Genomic DNA, 26,129 nt, shown 5'->3' with positions numbered 1-26,129 from the left:
ACATTACTCCAAGTCTCTCACGGGGCTCTGTTGTGATGCAAATAATGTAAAAATGCCAGACACAAAAAACTCATTAAACTGGAATTAAGAGTTATAAGTAGCAGGCAACTGGAAGGAAAAATCAGGGTTAAAAGGAACACCAAAGAGATGTACAAAGAAGAAAGTAGGAAATGGCTGTTTATAATGACACTTCAGCAAACATAAGGAAACACAGGTACAGTGACAGTCCGGCTCATTGGGCAGCCTCCACCACCGGCTCTGCCTGCTTTCCCTCCCCAGTGCAAGGTGTGCGCCCACGCCACCCTCGGCCCCCCCGCAAGCCTGACAGACTTTGCCATCCAGCCCTGCCCATGGGCTGAGAGCACCGACAGCATTTCAACTTTGCAGCCTCCCGCCCAGCCCGCCAGTCACATCGGTCGGCAAACAAGGCTAATACCAGCAGCAAGCCAGCGCTGTGCGTGACCTGGAGCCAAGGCCAGCCCATCTCCAGCCAAGCTCCCAGCAGCTCCCCAGCTGCTGACCAAACAGGGAATTGAACAAACCAGGCGAGCGCAGAGGGAACACTCACATGGTATTAGGTCAGGAGTTAAAATATCTCAGTGACCTGCAACTTCCATCATGAGCAGGACTGATGAATGCCAGAGCCACACAGAAGAGAAACTCAGGTAGAAAAAAACCCATCCAGCCTCTGATGCAATTTCTGTCACTCCAGATAGCCAGCAAGGCTAAAGCAAGAAGGGTCTTCTCCCTTCAGACAGAAACTAAACCATGACTTAAACTGAAGTTTTCAAAGAACAGTTGATGAAGTGGATGGTGCTAGTAGAGACTTCCTAGATCAGAGAGGAGCTTAGCATCTCTATCTAGCAGGATTAATATTATCCTTTTTTCATTTAAAAAAAGATAACTAGGCACCTTCTTTACCTGTAACTCCATCTTCAGCTTCAACACTGGCACTGACAGTACCATGACCATCATTCACCTCACCTGACTTCAGTCCCAATCAGGCCATCCAAGATGAATTATAAGCCTGACATGGAGCACAACAGCCTTTTTTCCACAGTAATAAAACATAATTCATACAGGAACGTACAACAAAAATTGTGGCTATTCTTCACCCAGAATAGAAGCAGCCCTGTAACAACCATCTCTCAATTAACAGATTAACAGTGAAAGGAAATCGAAACACCGCTTCAAAAAGCATGCATCAATCAGGCTGGAAAAGTGTTCACAATTAAGAAAATACCAGATTCCTGCAGAAAGCAGGAAGAGTTTAAGAGAGCAGCCAGCGGAGCAAGCACCTGCTTTGTGCCACATGCTCAGTTGGTCACAGCCCCCATCCAGAGGTGAGGACAGCAAGGGGGCTGGTCCAAAGCACACACCACCCAGATGCAAACAACTGAGGCTACAGAGTACTAAATGGCACCTCAAAGCATTGGCGTGTTGAGACCCCTGGCCACTACGTGGTTTATCACAGGTCAAATTCTGCTCTACTTCTGAGAGGATGACAAAAGATGCAAGTTCTCAGACACACATGGACAAAAGATTCAGGCCAATGTTTCTTGCCAGGAAAAGTTTCCTTTCTGCAAACTGCCACAAAGTAGTATGTGTATCTAATAAAAGATACACATACATTTTCTTTGCAATGCTGAAGCTTCAACTTGGTACCAAGAATAGCCCAGTACGTCTTCTTTTTCCATTTCAAAAGCAGAACATCTCGTAAGACTGCAGCAGCATGAAAAGTCTGTAGTTTCTCACTGCTGCTGTGTTACTGCGAGAGGCAGCTATTTCCCCTCCCCACCCCCCCGCACACTTGCAATGAGGAGAAAGGGAATTGCATGGTTGGCTCATGACTTCTACTCCTGCAATAGTCTCTTGAGACGAAGTTTAAAACTAGCAGAAATTTGATGACAGGCTGAAAACATGAAGGGAAAGAGTTTCTGAAGACAAAAAATTTTACTTGTCAGATTAGAGGAGCCCAAATCCTGTCAGGGACAGCTCTCACTTCTTCGTTTTATTTGTTCAATTTTCTTCTTGTTGCCTGCCTTTTCTATATTGTCCTAGAGACTTTGAAACATGGAATCATAGAATGGTTAGGGTTGGAAGGGACCTCAAAGATCATCTAGTTCCAACCCCCCTGCTGCGGGCAGGGACACCCTCCACCAGACCACATTACCCAAAGCCCCATCCAACCTGGCCTTGAACACTTCCAGGGATGGGGCCTCCACAGCCTCTCTGGGCAACCTGGTCCAGTGCCTCACCACCCTCACAGTAAAGAATCTCTTCCTGATATCTAATCTAAATCGACCCTCCTTCAGCTTAAACCCATTACCCCTTGTCCTGTCACTACACTCCCTGATAAACAGTCCCTCTCCAGCTTTCCTGTAGGCCCCTTCAGGTACTGGAAGGCTGCTATAAGGTCTCCCCAGAGCCTTCTCTTCTCCAGGCTGAACAAGCCCAACTCTCTCAGCCTGTCCTCATAGGAGAGGTGCTCCAGCCCTCTGATCAGCTTCGTGGCCCTCCTCTGGACTGTCTCCAACAGCTCAATGTCTTTCTTGTGCTGGGGCCCCCAGAGCTGGACTCAGTACTCCAGGTGGGGTCTCGCGAGAGATGAATAGAGGGGCAGAATCACCTCCCTCGACCTGCTGGTCACACTTCTTTTGATGCAGCCCAGGACACGGTTGGCTTTCTGGGCTGCAAGCACACGTTGCTGTCTTGCATTGAGCCTCTTGTCCACCAACACCCCCAAGTCCTTCTCCTCAAGGCTGCTCTCAATCCATTCTCCACCCAGCCTGTAGTTGTGCTTGGGATTGCACCAACCCCTGTGCAGGACTTTGCATTTGGCCTTGCTGAACTTCATGAAGTTCATATGGGCCCACACCTCAAGCCTGTCAAGGTCCCACTGGATGGCATCCCTTCCTTCCAGCATGTCAACTACACCACACAGCCCATGTTGCCAGTAAACTTGCTGAGGGTGCAATAAACATAGCGAGCAGTCAAGGGCAGGGTAAAACAGGAGGAGTAGGCATGACTTGACAGGCAGCAAACAAAGCATGTGCTAGATAGAAAAGTTACAGGAAATAAAAGGAGTCCAGAGCGCCAAGACAGAGGAATAGCAAAAGCATGAGAACAGCCAAGATGTGAGATGCTTCACAGATGTCTGGGCAAACATTCAAGGCCACGAGGTAAAACTACCAGAAGCCAGGAGTTACCATCGTGCTTCTTCGTACTGCAATACAAACTATCCTAAACATCTCCCGGGAAAGACCCACAGGCAACACCACAACTTCCACTCCAGTGGCTCTTTCAGAGCTGGGTGAAACCAGTTGTGTTAAACATCCAAGGCTCCCCCAATCCCTCCTAATCAATCAGCGGCTGCTAATCAACCTGGCTTAAGTGGTCAAGATGAGGCAATGGGGACAGATTGGACAAACTCACAATCTTAGTCAGGATGGTGGCTGGCTGGCATGGACCAGTTAGAACTGTGTATTGAGCATGTTTAACCTCCAGTATCAAAACCAGTATTTCTAGCAGGGATATTTTAAGAAGCCTCATATCTCTGCAATACAGTCAGAAGCTTCCTGATAACTCTCCAGAATTGTTCTCCTAATTCTCCAAAACCAACAGCAAATTTTCTCAGGACGCTGCGCTGAAATGCATATCTCCATGAGCTGTCCAGCCATCCCACTCACTGTGGGCGGATGCCTCTCGCTTTGTGGCAGGGTAAGCAGGTGGTGGAAAAGTACTATGTCAGCTATCTGACTTTAATTTACCTCTGCATGCAAGTCAAAACCGTCTCGGCTAAGGTCAATCTCTTTCTAGCAAAAGCTAGGATAATATACTGCAGTTAAATCCTCACCTGCAAGGCACCATTGTTTTAATTAGATTCAGTCAAATCCACGTCTTTGCAGTCTAGACATGGTTTAGCAAGTGCTTTTATGTGAGTAATTCATTGCAAGAGAACACACTTCTTAGAGGAATTAGAAAGATAACTCATCACATGCGAAGTTTTATCTTGAGCTTACCTCAGTTTTGACAAAGAAAACCTCACTGGATTTTGACAGGGCAAAGACAGCCTAACCTAGGTTTTCAAGTGTCAGTCCAAGTGAAGATTTTACTTGGGGAAGGAAAGAAAAGAAAGTGTTCCTCCAAGCTTAACACTTTTCCGAAGTTTAGCCAGTGCAACACAGCACAGAAACATGAATCTTAAGGCAATGCCGAATGCAGACTTCATGACTTACTCTGGCCCCTCCTGTAGCCTCTGTACTACTCTGGATTTTAGGCAAAGGTATGAAGACAGACAAAAAGGAGAGAGAAAATGCACACAGAGTACCCACTGCTTCTGATCTACAGCACAGATATGCTGGTCCCATTCTCAAGGGCCTCCCCTGCTCACACACCTACTTACAGAAACTTAAGGCAAGCGATATCAAACCAGCTTTGTGGCTTGACGACTTCTGGGTTGAAATCAAGGTGATGAGATGTTCCAGCTCCACCACTGTCAATCTGACTAAGCTTTAATATACACACAAATGGCTGTTGGATGACAGAAAATGTAAGTGCCAGCACTGCTGTGGTGCTCCCAGCTGTGCATAAATACATATTTTATTGCTATTTTTGATTTGCTCAAAGAATCTCTGGCAGAGCGTTGGTAAGACATGGGGAACATCAGCCCAGCGTTTCTGAAGACCGGATGTGCAGGGGAAAAGGCCTTACACACCCAGCTAGTTCTTCTACAGGGCAACCCCGGTATCACAGGCCAGCCAGTCCTCCTTGTAATGAAATTCTCTGAGCACCGACACAAGAATGGCTGTAACTGGACATTGCAGTAATACAGTATTAAACTGCTCAATTAACAGTTGTACTTGAATGCACCAGTAAGCATAAATCGTCTCATTTTTACTCAAACTGTTGAAGAGATCTTATTTTCTGCAACTTACTAAAAAGACAACCCTGGGTCACTTTTGTGATGCAAATTAACAAGTTGCTTGGAGGAAGAAGGGGAAAAAAGGTCTTTTAACTGAAATTACAATGAAACTTCCTTCCTACACAATAGTCACAGAGATACCAGCACCCACTGCGCCTCCCCTCCTCCAGGACTCCACCGCTCTCCTTCAGACTGTGCACACCCAAACCTGTGGCCCCCCAATTGCACGCTCTCCTCACTCACCTGCAGTCACTAAAATGACCTGGAACCACCCAGAACTGATGCCAGATGTGTTAAACTGCACTTGAAAGCAGAGGATGTAAATTACTACCCTTCCGTGAAGATGCAGCTACAAGGAAACTCCTTTACCAAGCAGTAACAGCCTCCAAAGCAAAACACAGTCCCAAATGAAATGCAGCTCAGGAATGTGAGCTATGTGGGCAGGGGGGCTCTGATGGATATTAAGGGAGGCGAGGAGGAGGCAGGCTGGTTTCACAACTGACAGTAGTTTCCTAGCTAGAGCAGAGGACCAGCCTAGCCGCCCTCCCTTGCCCCACACAGTGTGTACAAACAGGCACACTGGTGGTGCACGCTGGCAAACGCAGAGCTCAGGAATGTAAGCAATGTGGGCCAGGGACTAGGGGGGTGGGGGGCTTCGTTGCCTGGTAGAGAGAGATGGGAGTGGGTATGAGGGAAAGAACACATGACCAAGAGGCAGCTGGGGTTGCTGCAGGACCCCTTTGAAAGAGGGGTCTATAGAGGGGTCACAAGGCTCGACTGCAGGCTGCAAACCAGCAAAGGGTTCCTTCTTGTCCCACTCAGCCCATGCCTGTGGGGAAAAAAACCCTTTACGTGCAACTTTGCAATAAACCTGTCATTAATTTCTACCAGCTGAAACAAACTGCAAGTCCCCTGGTTTTTGGCTAGCTGCTGACATGAAAAACATACTAGCATTAAGCATAATAAACACATGCATTTAACACTTCCTGAGCCAGAGATGTGATATTCAGCTGTACAAGCACAAGCCTTTTCTCCCCCAGGCTAACAAAAGATGGAATTGCTACAGATAAAACAGACCTGACACCCTCGCAAGTCTACTGCAGCCAAAACCAACAATTCCTGACAGCGTGAAGAGCATGTTCAGTCACCTGCTATTTTTAAGGTTCTTGAACTCCATTTTATTTCTACCATGTTTTCTTGGTCCACGGATGTCATCCCAAACAGAGAGTCAGGGAACGAGCGCTGCCTGAGCGAAGGGGCTCACGCCGGCAGCCAGCAGGCACCTCCCACCGCCGGGTCTCGCCGGAGTGAGCACCGACTGCATCTCCTTAGCACGCCTCACGCGCAACTCGTGACAATCATGATGTGTGCGTGGACACAAAGAAGGGTTTGTTTTCCTTAAATTTCCCCAGCTGAGAAGGCTCCCAGCAGCCACTAGTATTTTTGTTGATGTGACCAATCTCGCACATTACTTAAAAACATGACAATCAGACACAAGCAGCAGCAGTGATGGGGTGAGAAACTGCAAGAAAAACAGATAAAGACCAAGTGATAAATCACAGATGGGATCAGGATCACGATTAAGGCAACCCCCACTCTGCACAGGGGCACACATTAGAGCCCTTGTCTACTTGAAAAAACATGAGTAAAACAGCCCACAACACTCCAAGAACAAAGTAAGAAGCATGCATGAAGTTTGTCAGCCTGGTTAAACGATGCTGACAAGATACATAAACTGCAGCTAATCATGCCAACATCACTTTCAGCACCTCCTGGTTTCAGAGAGATTCAATCCTAGGATCTCCTTGCAGGTTATTTTATCTCATCTGGGAAAGTTACTGACTTGCCATGCACAGAAAAGAATCGAAGACTGGTGGTAAAGTATGCCTGTGGAAAAAATGGTCAATGACACCAGAATAAGACTAGCATTCATCTGAGGAAAGAACACTCTTCAAGGGCTTACCATAAAAAAAAGCAAGCTAAGAGTTTAAGAACAAGTTCAACACCACATGCCAGGAAGGAGTGGAACTTAAACTAAAAATCTCTTCTTGTGTTGCTTTTTGCAAGTCTTAAGATTAGTGTGGGATAAAGACTGTTGTTTTAAAAGCAAAGTTGTTTACTGAAAAATGTGAAGTGTAGTTTCTAAAAAGTACCACGAAGCAGCTTAATTCTAATTCCACTCATGTAAATCCACACTGAACACTTGAAAAGAGCCAGATGACTTTTAATGCCTTTAAAAAAAAGCCCCAAACCTGACTCTCCTGCTCAAGAACCCTAACATTTTAAAGTTTGTTTGTTGGTTGTTTGTGGTTCTTTTTTTAAAAATACCAAAACTGGCTTTTCAGCAAAACCATCCAAGGGCTAAAACTGTAGAAATCACAGTAAAAAATGGAGACTTTCTGCTTTGTGGTTTGTTTATGGAAAACTGGAGATTATGAACAGAGTTTAGAGCAAATTTAAAACTTACATTTCTATTAACATCTTCATTGTGAAGTGGTTTCAAAACTGAGTGACAACTGCTCCTCAGTCAGCAAGCCCATTTTGGGTTGCTAGTCTCTACAAGACAAGGTGTTACTGCCAGATGGACAGAAAGCTGGAAAACAGAGCAGGTTTAAAGAGAGCAAGAGAAGGGCTCCAAAAAGCCTAGAAGAGCTATAGAAATCCTACTTTGATACAGCTGTAAAGTCCCACCTTGGTATAGCTGTGCAATACTCCTTAACGTCCATATGCAGTTTTGACAACTCTCCTCCACTTTGCTAGGATTTCTCCAGCTATTCCGCACCCATCTTTTACTTCTGCTTTTCTGTGCACTTACACCACACGGAACAAAAAAGCTAAGCCTAGCCTGCCAAATTACTTCTGCTTCCTGTCCCCATTTGCCCCAGAAACCCAATTACAAAGCTAAGTCATGCTAATGGGGCCTGAAGGGATGTGCAGTCACACTCAGCTACATGACAGATCACAATGTATGAACAGCCCGATTTTCACCCTGGTTAGGTATCTGAAATGTAAACAATGCACATTGAAGCTATCTATTGCAGAACTGCAGATACATCTTTGTCTACCCATGGGTAATTGGAGTGAAAAGTCAGATTCCAATAGACAAGTCATTATCCATTAAAGTGCTCTGCTAAAAAACCCAACAAACTCACAAAACACCACGCAGTAGGATTGACCCCAGCATCAGTTTCTACTCTGAAGAAAGATTCGACTAAACTAAACATCATCTCTCAGCATATTTTGCTGTGTCTATTGAGGTACACCCACTGAGGGGAAAAAACCAAGGCTCTGCTCTAGCGCAGCCCTCCAAACACTGGATTGCAGTGGGAAGCAGATTATGTCTTGATATATCTATCTATTAACATTGCAAGGATACTGAAAAGAAGGAGTTGAAACAGTACAATCTGTCTACTAGCAGCTGGGTTAATAACAAAGCACTGGTGAGAAAAAACCCAAAGCCTTAAACGGCCTTTGCCAAGCTGCAAAACAGAGAAGACCTATCAACCCTTTCACTCTAATTCCTCTTCTGCCAGAAGTCTGGAAATTAGATACAAACTCTGCAATATTGTTTCATTTCATAATTATGCATGGGCCATGTCTCTTGTACTTTTTATAGTCTTAATTTTAAAGCACTTGAAAGCCAAAAATAGAGAGAAAGGCTCTCTAGTCTGAATCCAAAGATTATTTTTTTCCCCTCCAATCACTGCACTTCTTGGCAAATTCTCTGGAGAAATGCTGAAGAGACAAAAAACAATCATGTATCTTTCTTTCTGTGTCCAAACCAGATTAGTCTGGAGTAACTCTTGGAGATCCCCTGCATCACCATATGCTGAGACAGGGATGAAAACAGCAACATTTGCAGAGTTCGCTATTGTCTGAGGTCCTTGGGGTTTTGGGGGTTTTTTTGACACAGCTGTTCCAAAACAGCTCAGGAATGAGCCCCATCCTTTTCTCATTTAACAGCTCATGAAGTGAATGAAAACACTGTGGCAGAAGCCCCACCATGCACAGCCGTGTTTATGCACCTAAACAAACACATTCAACCCCTGACATTGTCTCACTCCAGGGGAGACTCCCAGCCATTAAACTGGGAAAACAGTTCCAGTTAAAAAAAAGGGAAAGAGTCAGAATAACTCAGGGGAAATCATTGTTTTAAACTAAACTCTTCCATCTTTGAGGCAAGAAGTTGCAGGCTGGTGGCATGCATGAATATGAAATGCAAGGCAAGGAGCTTTCCCAGTCCCACCGACAGAGTAGGATGCTTCTGATCATCGTGTGCCAAGAGGCTCCTAATGCACCAAATTTTAGAACAAGTCACATTGGTTTCCAACAGTTTGCAGGCTCAAGAGGGAATCATAGTACCATGATTTCATGCCTATTAATTTTTGACACAACCCCACACTGCCACTGAGAGGCTTCCCACCCTCTCCTGCTATGCTGGCACAGCACGTGGGATGCTGTGCACGCAGAGAATAGCCTGGGGGGGTATTTCGGCAGGTTAGTTTCCAGCCAGATCAGTGCTCCGATCTGTTTCATCCCACAGCCACATAAATATTAGCACCATCACAAAGAAGCTGGCAGCAAAAGTGCAAGAGGAGAGCTCGCTGCTTTCAGCCGGGCACAGATTTACTGCCTACCTGAGGCCCCTGTAAGGCCCCTGTGGCACGGGCAGCTGCAGTGAATGGGAAAGAGCCAGGAGGTGTGGAGGCTCATACAGATGCCAAATAAAACAGAAACAGTTCTGACACCACTTTAGGAATTCATGATGCAAAATCTAGGTCAATCTGGGCAGCACCCTCCTCAATAATGACGCTGCAGAATAGAGAAATACATACAAATCATTAAAAAGGCTCTGAAAAAACACTTCGTTTTTAACAAACCAAGCAAACAGTATTTGGAAGGGGCTGGGGAATTATGTAAAATAACAAAAGGCACATAAAAGCTAAATCAGTGCTTATCCTTACATCAAGAACGAGGGATGATCAAGCTATGCAATTAGGGGGCTGAAATGTGTGCGCACACACACTACAGAAGTCATTATCACTGCACAGCAGCCACAAAGGCTACCAGCTCAGTGGGGCCAAGAGAAGAATTGGACACTTGTGTGGGTGACAGCCCTATCTGGAGCTACACTTCAGAATACCAATTAAAGTCTTCAGAAGATAAAATTTCCAGGGACTTAGGGTTTAAAAGTCAAAGTCTACTAATTACAGACCCACACAAGCCATAAGGTAAGGGACAGATGAGCCCTCATCAGTCTTAGGTGTATGGATACTGCACATTTCTCAAAGCCTCTGGTATAAAACCGCTCAGCACAAAGCAGCCTTACCAGGGCTGGTGCCTCATCCAACAGCCAACATTATGACGGGTTTTGCCTCCTTGGAAAACACAGCATCAGTGCAATCGACTCCTGCCAGGGAACTACTGCTTCATGTAACTGCACTGGTCACCCTTTGGGCAGAGAAGATGGTAGATCAGTAAGAAAACACCAGGTCCTTGGGATAAGGCACAGGTACGTTTGCACTGTGAATAACTCAACAGTAATGCCAGCACTTCAGCTCTGCAAAAGCAGCTGCAATGAAACCCTTCTGTATTTCCTCAGCGTCCCCCACCAACAGCTCAGGGCACATACAGCCCAGAAGGGCAACTTCTACTTCAGAGCACTGGCACACGATGAAGCAGGTTTTAGAGATCACCAAGCCAAAGCTGACCAGCAATCCATCCTGGGAAGTGTGGTGCTATGAACATTTGACCAAGAGACCCAACAAGGTACCCCTACTGCCCTCCTGGACATCAATCAACAACAATCACCACCAAAGTCAGAGATGCCTATAGCTCATGGCATACACAGCTGCAGAGAAATTCACAGAATCACAGATTGGTAGGGGTTGGAAGGGACCTCTGGAGATCATCTAGGCCAACCCCTCTGCTAAAGCAGGATCACCTACAGCAGGTTGCACAGGATCATGTCCAGGCAGGTTTTGAAAATCTCCAGAGAAGGAGACTCCACAGCCTCTCTGGGCAGCATGTTCCAGTGCTTGGTCACCCTCATAGTGAAGGAGATTTTCCTCATATTGAGATGGAACTTCTTGTGTTCCAGTTTGTGCCTGTTGCCCCTTGTCCTGTCACTGGGCACCACTGAAAAGAGTCTGGCCCCTTCCTCTAGACATCCACCCTTTAGATATTGATGAGATCCCCTTTCAGTCTTCTCTTCTCCAGACTAAACAGACACAGCTCTCTCAGCCTTTTGTCATACAAGAGATGCTCCAGTCCCATAATCATCTTTGAGAAACAGCCCGTGCTTTGCATGTAAGACACTCTTCTCTCTCTGCCATTTCTTTGTCCCGGGCTCTGCATGCCATGCAGCAACACCCCAGTGCTTCAGGACAGCAGAGACACCTCCCTCTGCACAAGGAATGGCACAGAGGCACCATCCTTGAGTCCAGAAACAGGCTGGGACACCCCCACTGCTGCCCAACACCCTCCCACCATCACTCACCAGACAATTTTCTGGAGACGCCTCATTTCACAGAAACGCAGTTACAACCTCCAACCCATCAGGGCAGATACCTTGTTCTAGTTTGGGCTCCTGTGTGCAACAGGGAGCCTGTACACAGAACAAGTACGCAAACAACAGTTTGGCTCATGAAAAGGCCAGACTCACTTTGACAGACTCGCTTACCCACAATTAAGTTCCAACTGCTCTTGTCGGGCTCCTGCGTCTTCAGTCTACTCACATCTCTGAAGAATTAAAGGGACATTCAAAACATGCATTCATGACTCATGTTTAATTGCCAGCTGTTCTTCCCCAGTACAGCTCTAATTAGAAATCAGAAGCACATTTTTGAGCACAGAAAGAGACAAAAAATTGGCATTAACTGCCAAGGGAAGCCTGTGGGAGCATTTTAAGCCTAACAGGATACCTTCTTCTAAGTTGTGCTTTAGCCAAACTAGTCATTGGGCTTAATACAGGGGTACCAGCCCAGGACCTGTGATAGCCTGGAAGTGAGATCAGACACTCTGGCCATACATCCTGAATGACAGAAGTCTTTTCATTCCTAGCAAAGCTCAGAAAGCACTTTCGGTATTCACAACAGCACCTTAAAAATAATTTCCTGCTTCCTCATCACGGGCAAGTACATCTTTAATGCTGAAGAAGTGACTATCTCCACATACATCTTTCTGCTAGTTTGCAGAGCTTGCCCTAAACTAGTATTCAGATTTAACTGTAAATCTCACACCACTGTCATGATTGCAGACACAGTTTCCCAAAGTAAAATACACTGGCAGCATTCGGCGTTACAGAATGAGCTAGACATTAGTGTACAATTCATAGTACAACACTGTTAGGAGTAATCTGCATAAAATATATAAACTGCAAAAAAATAATCAATTATACTGGTTGTTCATTCTTGACATGTATTATTACTTCCCTTCAGGTCCCAGTCTTTTGACAGCTGGGAACAGCCACATAATTTGCATGTTATTTCCCCTTGATACGTAGCATCTATAATGGGAGCAAGAGTGCGGAGTGTCAGAGTTGACAAGCCTAAGTGGCTTCCCTGATTTCTCCATGAGATGCCTAAATGCCTTTTTACAGCACCACAAATTATTCAACCACACAAATAGATACTATTAAGATACTTAAAATGAATCATTTCCCACTGGAACCAAACACATTTAAGTTTGATCATAAGTCTGAATCTCTCGTCAAGACAAACTTATTTCAGTGCTTACACAAGGTTCATAAAAAGATAGGGACTTTTATATATTTTTATATAGCTCAAACAAAAAACTTTTCGAGTAAATCCTGTAAAAAAATAACAGCTGGCATTTCAAGCAATCTGTAAACTACATCTACTGCATCTTTAAGATTATAGGCGGAATCAAAACTTTCCACAAGTTGTTCAATGCTACTTCATGTTGCAATTCCACATTAACTTCTCTTCATCACTATGACATAACCTACTTATTAGCTTAACACTTGTCATCTTGCCACAACCCACAAAAATTTAGATAAAATTCATACCCATGCATGTATAGACACATAAGCTTTCAAGCTACTATGCAAGTTCTGTGTTTCTTCCCTTTCTAAAGAGCACGGGGAAATTCGGATGGATCAGACAGTCCAAGCAGTGACGCCTGAAACTTCCACTGTGGCCCATTAGTCAATTCCATTAGCTAAATGACTAGGAAAAAAACCTCCTTCTCCATGACCTACCACTACAACAGGTGCTGACACCACAAGAAAATTTGCAACTGTCCTCAATTAACAACTAATGCTTTAGTAACTAAAAGCACAATCAGCTGCCCATTTCTGACAGCTCTTCACAGCGGCTCTGCAACATTTGCAAAAGAGATTCTTCATTCAGACATTTGCATTTCACTTTCAGCATCTATTATTTAGACATATAGGGCACTGCAGAAACTGAGACCTCAAGCTGTACCAGAGGCTTACAAGCCTGAGAAAACTGCCAGAGTGGGAAAAGGCAAACAGATACTGAGAGGGAGCAACTGAACAGACTCATCTCATACAAAAGTCATTCACAGTATGAGAAATGCATCCATTGCCAGCTCTCCCAAGGAGGTGGGATTTTTAAATACCTGTTAAACTGCCACCTAAAACCAATCCACATTCAGTTTTCAACCTAAGGACCAGTTTTATTCTCAGTTCTCCAGTGCAATTTTATAGTAAAGCCTAATCTCAAAAGAAAACAGGTCTGTACGAATTTAAAAACTAAGACACTCGGGACCCCCATATAGGCTGGAGTGCTACATAAGTTGTCACCAAATTACCCACAGCGGTCATCAGTAATTTATTTAATGGCAGGATCATGTTTGCCACTAGAGAACAATCCACCTCAGCTGATGAATTTCCATCTAGTTAGTGTTCTGGCAATAAAAAGGGAAAAACCTCACTGTGACATCAGACAAACAAAACAAAAGAGTTCAGCATAACATCACATTCCATCAAGCACATGGTCAGCAATGTCACAGATTCTGAAGGGCATGAGAGCCTGTATCCACCTGCGCTTCTGCCCAAGCTGCTCTCTGGCAGCTGGAGTTACACCGCTGCGGGGGGCGGGGAGGGGGGGCAGTGCGGTCCCCAGCACTAGTGTGACCTGTGTTTCCCCACACCCAGCACTGCATGGGATGCTTGTGTGGGATGCTCAGGCAACAAGCTCCCACACCCAAGACACACCACCCCCCCAGCCCTGTACACCAAAGCTACAACCTCTTTCGCTCAAAATGGCTGGAGGAAGGACCCAGGCCTCCCTGCCACAGGACAACACCTCCCCTTCTGCTGAGGGGACAGTTTGGGGGTCAGATCTCATTTTACCTGGTCACTACTGTGGGGCAGGTGTTCCCAGCCTGAAGAGAGACAAGATTTCAAAGATGCTGCTTGCTGTGGAGACAGAAGGGCAGCTGGCACCACTGCCCAGCTGGCACCCACTCCCTTTGGAAATTTGACTCCAGCAGTGGAGACCCAAAAAAAAAAAAAATCCACCCCAATGAAAATGTCAGGGCTTTCTTTGCACACCTTGGACATTTAATAAATTAGTTCAGCCTTTCTGAAACTCACATTAACCTGATTAGCCTCCTCTCATCTATCTCCTATTTTCCTTCCCTCACAACATGCACCCACACAACCTTTAATCAGATCCAGTAACCTTGCCAGAAGGGGTGAAATAAAAGGATAAGGTACATTCAATATTTTTAATCAGCAAATTGCCATGATCACCTTTCCTTGCTGGCAAAGATGCAAGGTTGTCAACTAAGCTACAGAACTGCTAGATGGGCTCTGGTGTTAATTAAATGTTTGAGAGCTTTGATTTAACAAAAAGCATGCTACACCTGGCCTTAACACCAGTACAAGAAAGTTAAACTTAGGTTGGTCTAATGTGAAACCCAGGGCCAAAGAAGTCAGAAGAAAGTCACTATCATTATTGAGGTTTGTAATTACGCCCAAATCAGTTTTTTACATATAACTGTGTATCAAGCTATAGGGCCTCACAATGTTCTTTGTTTCAGAAAGAGTAAGATGGTTTTCAAACACTTCAGTACGTCTTTAAGAGCTTCTTGAGATCCATGAAAAGCAGCCAAAGTTAAAGCATATTCATAAGCAGAGCAGCAAAGCCCAAGACCTCTCCTCCCACCTCTAAAAAAAAAAAAATTAAAAAAAATTGTCTACTGTCTTTTTAAAGTGCCCGCTCACAAGTTAGACTATATCCAAGACAGCCCATTAAACAAAGCACCGATAAACACAACTCCCACTGTGGATGTGACCCATTCCCCACAGGCTGGTACCCGGTCCTCCCCCCCGCCGCCTCCCCTGTAGAGATGCTCCCCACCCGTCTGGCCGCACTTCCATCCCCAGACGGGCAAGGCGGAAGCAGCCAGCGCTCAAGGTCGGAGGGAACAGCCGAAATCTGCGGTGGACGTACCGTGGCCGCTCCGAGGAGCTCACCGCTCAGACGGGCGCCGCGTGAAGGGCAGGGCCGGGATGCACCTCTGCTGCTCCGAAGTAGAGACGGGATGCAGCGATGCACAGGATACCCTCGTCCGTGCTACCTAGGCAAAATCACGCATTTTTCTCCAGCCGGGTAGCGGGTATCGGTACCAACAACTCTCCGCGACACCCTCGCGTACCGCTGGCTGTCCACCGGGACCGCCGCCTTCCTGCCAGCGGGGCAGCGCCGTGGCAGACCGCCCGCTCCCCGCGCTGGACGGACCCAGCGGCTCCCCCCGGGGCGGACTGCTCCCCTCGGCGGGAGAGGCAGCAGCGCCGCGGCCCCCCGGGCGCCCCCCCGCCACTCACCTCCGGGCTCCGCGCCCCGGCGGAGTCCCGCCGCCGGCGGGGGGGTTAGGGAGGTGGTGGTCGTGGTGGTGGGGCGCTCGGGAGCCCCGCAAAACTCCAGCCCCCCCGCCAGCCCGCACCGCCGGGAGCCCGCAAACTCCTCTCGCAGCCGCTTTGTACCCGCTGGCGTCCCGCACTGCGGCTGCGCGCCGCCCAAAATCAACAAGGCGCGCTTCCAGCCCCCCGCCAGCACCCCCGGCCCGCCCGTCCCCCCACCCCCAGCGGGGCCGTCCCTCCGCCCAGGCCCATCCCTCCACACCCCCAGCAGTGCAACTCCTTCCCCCCCCCTCCCCCTCCCCCGACAGTAAGTCCTCTGCCCCCCGCAGACAGTGCAAACTCCGCAAGCTCCGATCATGCCCCCTCCGACAGCGCAAATCCTCCCGCACCCCCGGCAGGGCTCCCCCCAGCCCCCCAACAGTGCCTCCGCACCTCAATGCATCCCCCGATGCAACCCTTCACCCCCACCGCGGAAGTGTGTGGGGGGGGATTGTTTTGGGCCGGTTTAGGGGGTGCACGGCGTGGCGTGGGCTGCTGCGGCACGTCTTCCCCACGCAGCTCCGGAGATGCGCTGGAGGGCGAGGGCCGGCGGCGGCTGCAGAAAGGAGTTTTCTTGCCTCCATCTAACAGCCTGGGTCACCGGGTCACCGGGATGCGGGAGCTCCCTGCCCTGTCGGGGCTGCAACGGAAACACGGCATCTTTGGGAAAACCTGTCTTGGGCTAACCTAGCTGAAGTCTTCCCTGTGCTCAGGCTGGAGGGACTGATTCAAAGCCCGCGAAAGGAGCATTGGCCTCGGCAGGGTTTGGGTCAGATCTGATACCTGGTCAAGGCTGGCGCTGCCCGGTGCCAAGGGACTGGGATTCCCCACGGGGGGCTGCCACGTGAAATGCTTTTTTTCAGTGTCAGAGCCTCGGCAGAATGTGGCTGCCCGCTGCCAGCTATTCTGCTGCGCGGGGCTGAACGCGGTCCTCGGCCAAGGCTTTCAGAGGATAGCAAAATGTGCATCAGCTCCCTCTGCATTGGTTTGTGAATCTCAGCTTAGAAGCAGTGTTTTTAAACTTTTGCCTTGATCTTTACTGGCCAGAACAGGCTGTTTCTAAAGCCTTTTTAGCTGTGAAAGGACACAGTGGTCCCTGTTTTGTGAACCTTGAGGTTTTTGCTCAACAGCTTGAATATTCAGTACGGATTGATGCATGTTTTCTTTCACTCCTCCTGTTCTTATCTCAGGTGCTACCCTCATTGCCCTGGGGCTCCCAGATTCCCAGAAGCAAATGCTTCAGAGGCTTTGTGGTGATGCCAGGAAGGGTTTCACAGCTGCAGTGGGACAGTCCCTCCCAAACAGAGAGAGGTCAGCAAGTGAATCCACAGGTCAGGAGTAAGCAAGATGCAGGAGATTCAGCAAAGTCAGGAGTATGACAACACTTGGTCTTCTTTTCCAGATCTGGACATGGGACCCTGCAAGGTGATTATTATGAGTTACTTCACAGCACAAAAGGACACAACTGTGGCGCATGTCTCCTTGTTTTTTCTGGTTTTCCCTGTAGTGTGCTGTCAAACACTGGCACCTCCTGACCCTCACTCCTCATTTCCTTCTTTCTGTGTCATTCCTTTGCTTTTCTTCTGCCTTTCCCTGGGTAATTCCCCTGAAACTCTGCATAATTCCATCCAAATGTTTCTTTTCCAGACATGGTACCTGGAGCTCATGAATGAGCACCAGCAAAGATTGGCTCAATTAATATTGATTTCAGAAAAGAGCACGGAGGATATTAAGGAAATTTGAAAATCTCTCTCTCTGTTTTTTCCCAGAGGACGACACTCAAGTAATGGTAGACAACAAATGGTAGGGTTTTCTTGTTCTATAAAAAGCTAACAGGCTTGGTGATATTTCCATCTAAATAATTTCCAGTATTTCTTCTGAAATCTCTGAGGCCATTAAAAGATTTTAGAGATTAAGTCACATCAGGTATTTTTGTAAGTAAAGCTGCTATGATGTCGATATGAACCATCTCTCAAAACACTAAGCTTTTATTTAAAAAAAAAAAAAGTTTGTACATTTTAATTCAAAAGCACATATTTTTAGATACATTTGCAGTCCAAATCTGTGACCAGACCCTCAGCTCTTTAAGATGCTAATAATTATAAATCCTGACTCTGCTAACTTTCCATCCAGAGGCTATTTTTTATGGCCGAGTTACCAACCCTAGAAAAAATGTGGGACTGATGAAAGAAATAGTTGAAACAACAGTGAGCACCTCTTACCATTATTTATATTAACAACCAAAAAGAAAGTATACTCAGGCCAGCAAACAACTCCTTAGCATCAGCTTATTCATCCGAATAGTTGGGTCAGGACCATGTTGTACCAGAAACTGTACAAACACAGAATGAAAGCACTCCAGACTGTGGCAATGAACAGAGCAATCAGATAGGGCTCTTTCCACTTCTCCCACTTAATCCTTTCTTTCAGGAGTTGCCAGCTCTTGACAGTTTAAACAAGTGAAATTAAATAAAGAAGTTAATTGTTGCATTACCTGCATAAGAGTGACAGGAAAAGACTTTCAGTGTGGTCATGCAGTAGACGGGGCTTTTTTCTTAGATGATACAGTTTAAACCACCAGCGCTTGGTTCACCCTTCAGCTCCTTGGGGCTTGTCTGGCACTGCAAAGAGTTTGCAAAGTGCAATAAAAGGGAGCCTGGGGATCTGCCAAACGGGGCAGAGGAGGGGTATAAGGGAGTAGAAAGTTAGGAGGGCCAGTAAGCACCTGCTGCTCTGCTCCGTCTGCCCTGGCCTCCCATGCACTTGCACATGGGGGGAGGCTGGGAGAGGTGACGTAGACCCTCCGTAGACTCCTTGTAAAACACCAGAGAGAGAAACTCACTTCAGTCTAAACTAGCCCAAGCAAAGCCTCAAGGAGAGAGGGGGATGAGGATGTCAGTGTGTTCCTACCCCTCCACAGGTGGGAGCGGAGCGGGGTGCTGCTCCCCAGCTGGGGCATTGCCACTGGCCATGCCACCCACCCCCTTGGAGATGACTGTGCGGCCCCCACTATCCACCCAAGGCTGTGGGAGTGAGTGATTTCAGACAGTTTTTCTTCTGGGGCCTGCTCTGGCAGGTGGGAAAGCTGGACACATCATTAAAATTTAGCAAACTCCCCCCCATCCCACGCCCCAAAATAAACCCCACAAAACAACCCAAAACCAAACCCACCCATTTCCCTCAAAAAGCCAGATCCCCCAAGTCTGTGAGTAAGGCAGTAGGTAATCATAAGTGACACGTCCATGAGTAAATAAAGGTAATACTTGAAGAGAGAGAACACATTGTATTTTTCCATGATCAGGAGCTGGTGCAGATAAATATTGTGTGTGCTTTGGCAGAGTTTTCTTTGAGATTTTTAGGTTGCACACAATACAGATAAAGCCTATGCACACATAGCGCATATGTTAAAAATGGGAAGCACTTAAAAGAAGTCATCCCGCCCAATGTCATTTTCGCTGCATTGAGCAGGGGCTGAGGAAGAATGAGTTTCCACAGACTTTCAGGCTCAGTCTCTCTGGGTTTTAACACTTACCATGCCTGAAACCTTTTTTGTGTTGGACATCCTGTACAACTTACTTGGAAGCCATGGGTCTGCTAGAGCACAATGGCCACATCAGCAACCTCAGAGGCTGGAAGTGGTCTGGTGGCTAAACTTAGAGGCAGTTTGCACCAGCCCTGCTCCCAGTGTGGCCCATACCCTGTTTGGGAGTGTGGAAAGGAGGGGGATCAAACATCCCCTCTGCTGCTGTATTTGGCATCAATTCTTTGCTTAGCTGCAGCCATACAGGAGCACAAGAAGCCACGTGTATTTTAGATGAGTTGTCTTGGGTCTTCCTCTTACTGGGAGGAGCATCTATGGCTCCACGGCAAGCAGCTCCTCAGCAGAACAGTGGGTGGAAAAGTTTGAGGCTAGCTCACTTTTTGCACAATGCCCCCCCTCTGACCTTCCCCCAGCACCCCCAAAATGTGAGATGCTGCCAGTCCCACAAGGCTCATAGCTCCAGGGGAGCTCCCGCAGCCACAGCAAACTTCATTTGATTTGTTGGGATAGTGGAAACAGCCCTGCCCTGTAAACAGGACAATTCTATTAAAATTTTATAAACAGAATGTCTGGTTTTGCCAAAACAAAAAGTTGAAACGTTCTTTCCATAGGAAATGGTTACGCTTTCCTGTGCCTTATTTTATACATTCTAGAAATATCACTTACCTGAAAAAAAAAACCAAACCAAAAAACCCAATATTTTTACTGAAAAGGAGCTTTGGCTCATAGGAAGCAGTGTTCACAGCACCTGCCTAAGCCCGACCAGAGGACTACGATCCCCCTCTGCTCCCCCCTTCCCCAAATTCCTCCCTGCCATTGTGGGATCTCACACAGAGAGGGGCTGAGAGGGGCAGGGCTGTGCTGCTGGGAGTATCTCCCTTCAGGGGCCTGGGGTGCACTTCTGCCTGTGAAGGACACTTTGAAGTGCTGATCACTGCCAAGCAGCTGCACTTGCCAAAGCAGAGCAGCAACCTAAGGAATTAAGTAAAACCCAGTTTTAAAAGCACTGAATATTTTGTAAACCGTTGTGAAAAGCAGGGGTGACACATTGCACTGGTGTGAATGAACCCACACAGTGGGCATGGCAGCTGAGGGTCAGAGTATTCCTCTCCGCTAGCAAGGCTGTAAAAGCCCAGCTTTTTCTCTCTGGGCATCTACTGTTCTGACTTGCTGTTAGGGAAACAGTGGTTTCAGTAGGTGTACACACTGTCACTCTTTCTTGGTGTAGCACACCGCTAGCAAATCACAGCACATGGCTTGTTTCCGAGCTCCATCTGCAAAGGAAGGATGTTACACAAACACGAAAGAAGGCAGAGGAGTTTTTCCTGCCCTGGTTCAGGACTCAGTTCAGTGGCAGCCTGGAAGTTGTACCACATGCCTGCCTGTCAGTCCAAAGTGAAATGAAATGATGCAGCGTGTGGCTGAGTTTCCACCACCTGAGTTTTCAGTGCTGGAGGGTACATGTTGCTGTTTGCCACACATTGCCTTGGATCTCACCATTAGGCCTACGGATATTTGAGGCACAACAGTGTTCTCGATTTGTGCATGAATGCACAGGAATGCAACTCCAGAAATCATTTACTAGATGAAATGTAGCACTTGCCTTTTTTTTATCTTCAAAGGACTTGTATCAAAATACTATACTCTGCAAGGTTTGACCAGCTCTAATCTAGAGGAAAAGTTGCCATAACTGCCTTCTAGATTTTATCTACCTTTTATGATGGAAATATTTTAAAGAATGCTTGATTCTCCAGAACTCCCAGACCTGAATTTTACCTCTGAGTTGGGTGAAAAGGCCACTGCTGTTTAAGTTGAATCAACAGCATCATGCAGTTGTATTACCAACCTTAGTCTCCACAAAAAGCTTTACTTGGACTTGATGTCTGTCATGACTTCTCCGAGACATTAATACGATAATTTCCTCAATGGGTATGTGCATAGAGCAACTGGGGTCTAGAACTACATTGGGGAATCATGCTAAAACCTAAAATTATCACCAAAGGTCTATTCGGACACCTGTGTTGGGGGGGATGAGCAGATCCACATGCCAGCTTATGAGAGGGAGAGTTGGCTCCGATGAGTTCATAGGATACCCTTCTCATGTGCCAGGGCAGGCATAAAACATTTCACAGCATCCCAACAGCAAACAAGACCCATTGTAAAAGAAAAAAGCAACAAGCATAGGAAGAAAGCAGGCGATAAAAAGCTTTGGCAACTTCCTGCTGGAGCAAGGAATGTGTTAAATGAGCTCCCAAAGTTAGACTCGGTGCTATCCTAAATTTGTGCATGTTCACCCCAGTGAATGGCAGAGTCAGGAAATGAATGACACCAGTATTTGTTTCCCTGATGCGAGGCTCCTTGGAGGAGTTCCTCCCTCATCAAGGATTTTGGCTCCACAGCAGGAACTAGGTAGGACCTGAGGGACTCTTTGAAGGACGCCTTCATTTTACATACAAGACATTTGGAGTTTTCTTTCTTTCTACACTGCAAATTCTCAAATTAAAATGTGCTTTGTGCCAGAATTGGGCTAGCAAGGACCACTGTTATGCACAGACATATGTGTTTACTTTGTATAAATGATGATTTGTTTTCTGTGATGATGATTTGATTTCATCAAATTCATTAGTCAATTGTCCTCTCAGAATAGGGTTTCTCAACCTTTGTCCTAGTTTCAAATTCAAAAGGGGATTTTAACTTAGAGGCATGGTACCTTTTTTAAAAAAGATGTGATTAGGATATGGAGGACCTTGACTACAAAAGTGCCAGTGGACAAAATTGATGTACTTGGGCATTTTATTGAGAAGGGTGGTCAAGCTATCTTCTCCTGTTTTTCTTGCCTGCTGACTGACTTAACATCTGATAGTTATTTAGTGACAACTCTGAACACTAATGCATCACCTTGACCAATGATGAAGCTGAGGAAGAGAACAGGTTCTTCATTCCTGTTATGCAGACATCAGTATGAAGCTGCTTTGGCAGAGACTGGGCAAAGTTTTAGCTGTTCTTGAAACGCATGCCTTGCTGATTAATCTGTGATTTATAGCACTGGAGATGGGTGTAGATTCTCTCTCACAGCTCACAGAGATTCTTCCTCCTGAAGCATCTGATACTGGCTGCTGCATGGGTAGGCAACTGGATGAGCTGAACGGCATGCCAGGTCTAATAGCACTATATTTATGTTTCAACGAACTCATGACTACCAGTGGAAGTCTTCAGCCTTCAAATATACCTCCTGACAATACAGCCTGGCACAGACAGTAAGTATGGATTCCTCCATAAACTAAGCTGATGTATCGCTTTATTTTTGCTAGCCAGAGGCTTCATCTGGGATCAGGCAGTTATTGTATAGACACAAGTACCCTCTCACTGTTTCAGACCATCCTGGACTATATGAAGAGTCCCTGTTTTTAATGCATGTTGTGTAATTCCCATCTCTGTGAGTGCACTTTGGTGTTTTCAGTGATGCAGAGCACTGCTGAGGATTCAAAAAAAGATGTTAGTTCCCAAAGCATTTCTTGGGTTTGGACAGTTTTCTGCCCTCCTTCCAACAGTGTCATTGAGCAGTCCCCTCAATGGCATGTGCTGGTGTGTCCCAACTCTCCTGTGCAGTCCCCGCAGCACTCTCCTGCAGCCGTGCCTGCAGAGCTGTGAGCCACACTGACACCTTCATGGCTGCTCCTTCCTATGCTGGACTGTCCTACTCAACCCACGTGTAGGTTCACAGCGGTCGGGTACAGGGGTCTTGGGCAGGGGTGAGTTACAGCAGCATCGTGGAGAACAGAGATGGGAACAGTTTAAAAGCGAGCTGCTGAAGTTAAACAGAGGATTAAACAAGCATGGGTTTTGCAACCACGAATACCGTGTGTTAAATGCTTTTCCTTACCAGGCTGTGGGAACGATCAGCAGTGGAGGAAGGCTTAGCTGGCCTTTCTAGGAAGATTGCCTCTGTCAGTGAAACTCTGAGTGCCAGCATGGCAGCTGATGCCACAGGGTCAGTACCCCCGTGGTGGTGCTAGCTTGTGAGGGGGATCCCAGTAACTGCAAAGCCACTGGTGGGTGCATTTGGGTGCATCCTCCATCGGTTAGTAAAAGAGAAAATTAGCAGTGAACCAAAACTAGCAGAAATAACAGGATATTCTGCCTTTGCCTTCTGTTTCCTCAAACTGTGCCTGTCTGTGACTGAATAATTTCTGTCTGCAGCATGCCTTTTGTGCACAGGCCATGGAACCAGTGGTCACTCTTGGCACCTGTCGCTGCAGGAGGCGTGCGGGGCCATGCGCTGCTCCCAGCCAGCCTGGATCCCACTCTGGAAGCAACAATTCTGACACTTTGCCTCCTTCAAAGGAGCGATGGGAAAGCACAGTGTGCCTTTTGTTTGTTGCTTTTGCAGTTCCCCAGTTCTGGACAGAAACTAGCAAAATGCAGGCAGTCAGCATTAAAAAAAACCAAAAAACTTCACCCCCAAAATCCATGAAATCCCCCCAAAACCTAAGAATATTTTTATTAGAAAAATTACAGTTTTTCCTATTTTATTATTATTTTTAAATCTTGTGTGATTACTTTTTGCCTGATATTTTCCATTAAAGCACAGCAGCCCTCGGTTTGGTGCTGAGTGCCCCACACGGTCTAGAAAGTGAGATGCATTCAGCACTTTAACCTGCCCTTAATTCCATTTCCATGGTACTACTCCCTTTGTTCCCCACAGTGTGTTGGGTTTTTAATCTTTTGCTCTCTGATTGCTTATTTATTTCTTTATGGACAGATTTCTTTCACTCAGCTGCAGCCTTTGTCCCAGGCTGCAGCAGGCCTTGGGGGCAACAGGGTTTCTCTACAACCTGAGCTGAGCAATCCTTTCTACGCAGTCACAGAGGACTGGTTTTATTCTCTTTAACCTGCCACAGATTGCAAGAGTTTTCTTCTTCCTAGTTTAACCAATGGTTGAAGTCTGTTACATAAGCCAACATCTTTGAAATCTTTTAGACCCCGTCGTTTTAATATCATTCTCCCAAAGTTAAAAGCTGGCAGCATGAAGTTACAGCAAAAATGGCATCCTTCCAGGCTGCTGAGAAATCTCCAACCTCTGAGGCGAGCACTATCAGCTTAATTTTTGTAAAGCTGTTCTTGCTGGCAATCCTTTCCCCTTCCCCTTGCCCTTCCCCTTGCCCTTCCCCTTCCCTCCCCCCCACTGGGAAAAATGCCACCCCAAGAGTTTAGGTTTGAGCCCAGGATTTTATGCCTTAACTCCATAAGGAACACACTCCTTTGGGAACACTTCCAACTTCTCTTTGATACCTGAGAAGGGATTGTTCATTTCTCTTAAAGTTGACCTGCAAACAAAGGAAAGGATATGGTTTTGCACCTACTTCCTTTCCTCACTGTTCATTAAGTCCAGAAACACTTGTTTGCTTGAGGTTTTCAGATAGCCTTCTGGCACGTTCAAGTTCTAGATGTATCAGCAATGCTAAGCTTGCTTTTTCTCTTTTTTTCATGGAGTTCTCCCTGGGGAACAGAAATTTGTACATTCACATTTGGGAAAGTTGGAAATGTGTGGTAGGAAATCTTCCCTTCCCATTGTTTTATGGGTGTTTGTTGTATAGCGCAAGACATAGTCCTCCTGCCACGCAGCTGAAACACCCTGTACCGTTGGTTATTAGAGTTTAACTTTCTTTGTAATTTGGATTTCACTAGTCCTAGTAGGCATCCAATATTCCATGAATAGAGACAGATAAGGAAAAACCTTACTCCTGTAAAAATAAATAGTTCTAAAAGAAGTATTAGATCCACAGATAGACAGAAATATAAAATCAATTTCATAGCATAGGAAATAAAAGTGTGTAATGATTTAGAGCATTTACATTTGCATTTAGGTATCTTTTCATTCTGTACATGTGGCATTTAAACAATTACGTACCAATTTTTCCTCTCACAACTGTTTCCGTTGAGAAGATATATAGCTTATAAATAGTGCAGCTGTGTAGCATTTGGCACTAAATTAATGCTTCACTCTGGACACCACAGCATATGCTGTGTAAATTCATTAAGGGCAGTTAAAAGAAAACAAAAGCAACTTTGCATTTTTTTTTTCTAAAGAGAAAATTTTGTTTTGAAGGGTGCAAAGCAGCAGATCGTTTAGAACAGACAAGCAGAACAAAATGTTACAACTTTCAAGGCTTTCTAAACTAAATCTAGAAAAACTACTCTTGAGGGTCTTCAGGTTTTTTGTTTGTTTTGATCAGCTAAACATTTACTTTGATGTTTTCAGGATTTTTTACTGAGCAACATTGTGACTACATTATTTGCTAAAAAACTTCATCAAGGTTAGTTTTTAATTCTTGAACACTTGGAAAACAGTCAGTTTTTAAATAAAAATGGTCCATTTAAGCCAATCCCTCACTGAGAATACAAGGAGTTTCAGAAACATGTTCAATTCACTATGTCAAGCACTCAGTGCCAGATTTTACCTTCCCAAACACCAATTGAGCTCTACTGTGAGTGTGCATTGCCTTTATTCATGTAATCAAAAAGGACTTTTTCCACAGGGGCCCCTTCTCCTTTCAGTGCACTGATTAGACCAGAGCATTACCCAACCTGAGATGACTTATCGAGACCTGTTGATTATTTCTTAATCGCACCGTTTAACTGGTTTGAAAGATGGTTAAAACATAGTCAGCTGAGCTACTCGCCGAAGTACCCCGCTCCCGAATTCAGCACTAATGGCAACACCGTATGAACGCTACTTGTATGCGTTACCGTCTTCCAGAAGGCAGCAG

General features: G+C 46.1%; 1 protein-coding gene across 4 annotated transcripts in view; it reads right to left on the bottom strand.

The window, feature by feature from the left end:
* The window catches only part of KANK1 (KN motif and ankyrin repeat domains 1), a 131,849-nt gene extending 115,932 nt beyond the window's left edge, over positions 1 to 15,917 (bottom strand). For 2 of the 4 annotated variants that reach the window (XM_054810037.1, XM_054810034.1), the window contains exons 1-2: positions 15,744 to 15,911; positions 15,370 to 15,496 (exon numbers count right to left, since the gene is read on the bottom strand). The gene's annotated coding sequence lies outside the window, so the exon portion shown is untranslated. Of the gene's footprint in view, positions 1 to 15,369; positions 15,497 to 15,743 lie in introns of all 4 variants that reach the window. The other 2 variants (XM_054810035.1, XM_054810038.1) reach the window with 2 other exon arrangements.
* Positions 15,918 to 26,129: the final 10,212 nt, after the last annotated feature.

This window comes from Grus americana, chromosome Z, assembly GCF_028858705.1.
Source record: "Grus americana isolate bGruAme1 chromosome Z, bGruAme1.mat, whole genome shotgun sequence".
NCBI classification, from domain to species: domain Eukaryota; kingdom Metazoa; phylum Chordata; class Aves; order Gruiformes; family Gruidae; genus Grus; species Grus americana.
This window is presented reverse-complemented; position numbering and strand designations above follow the sequence as displayed.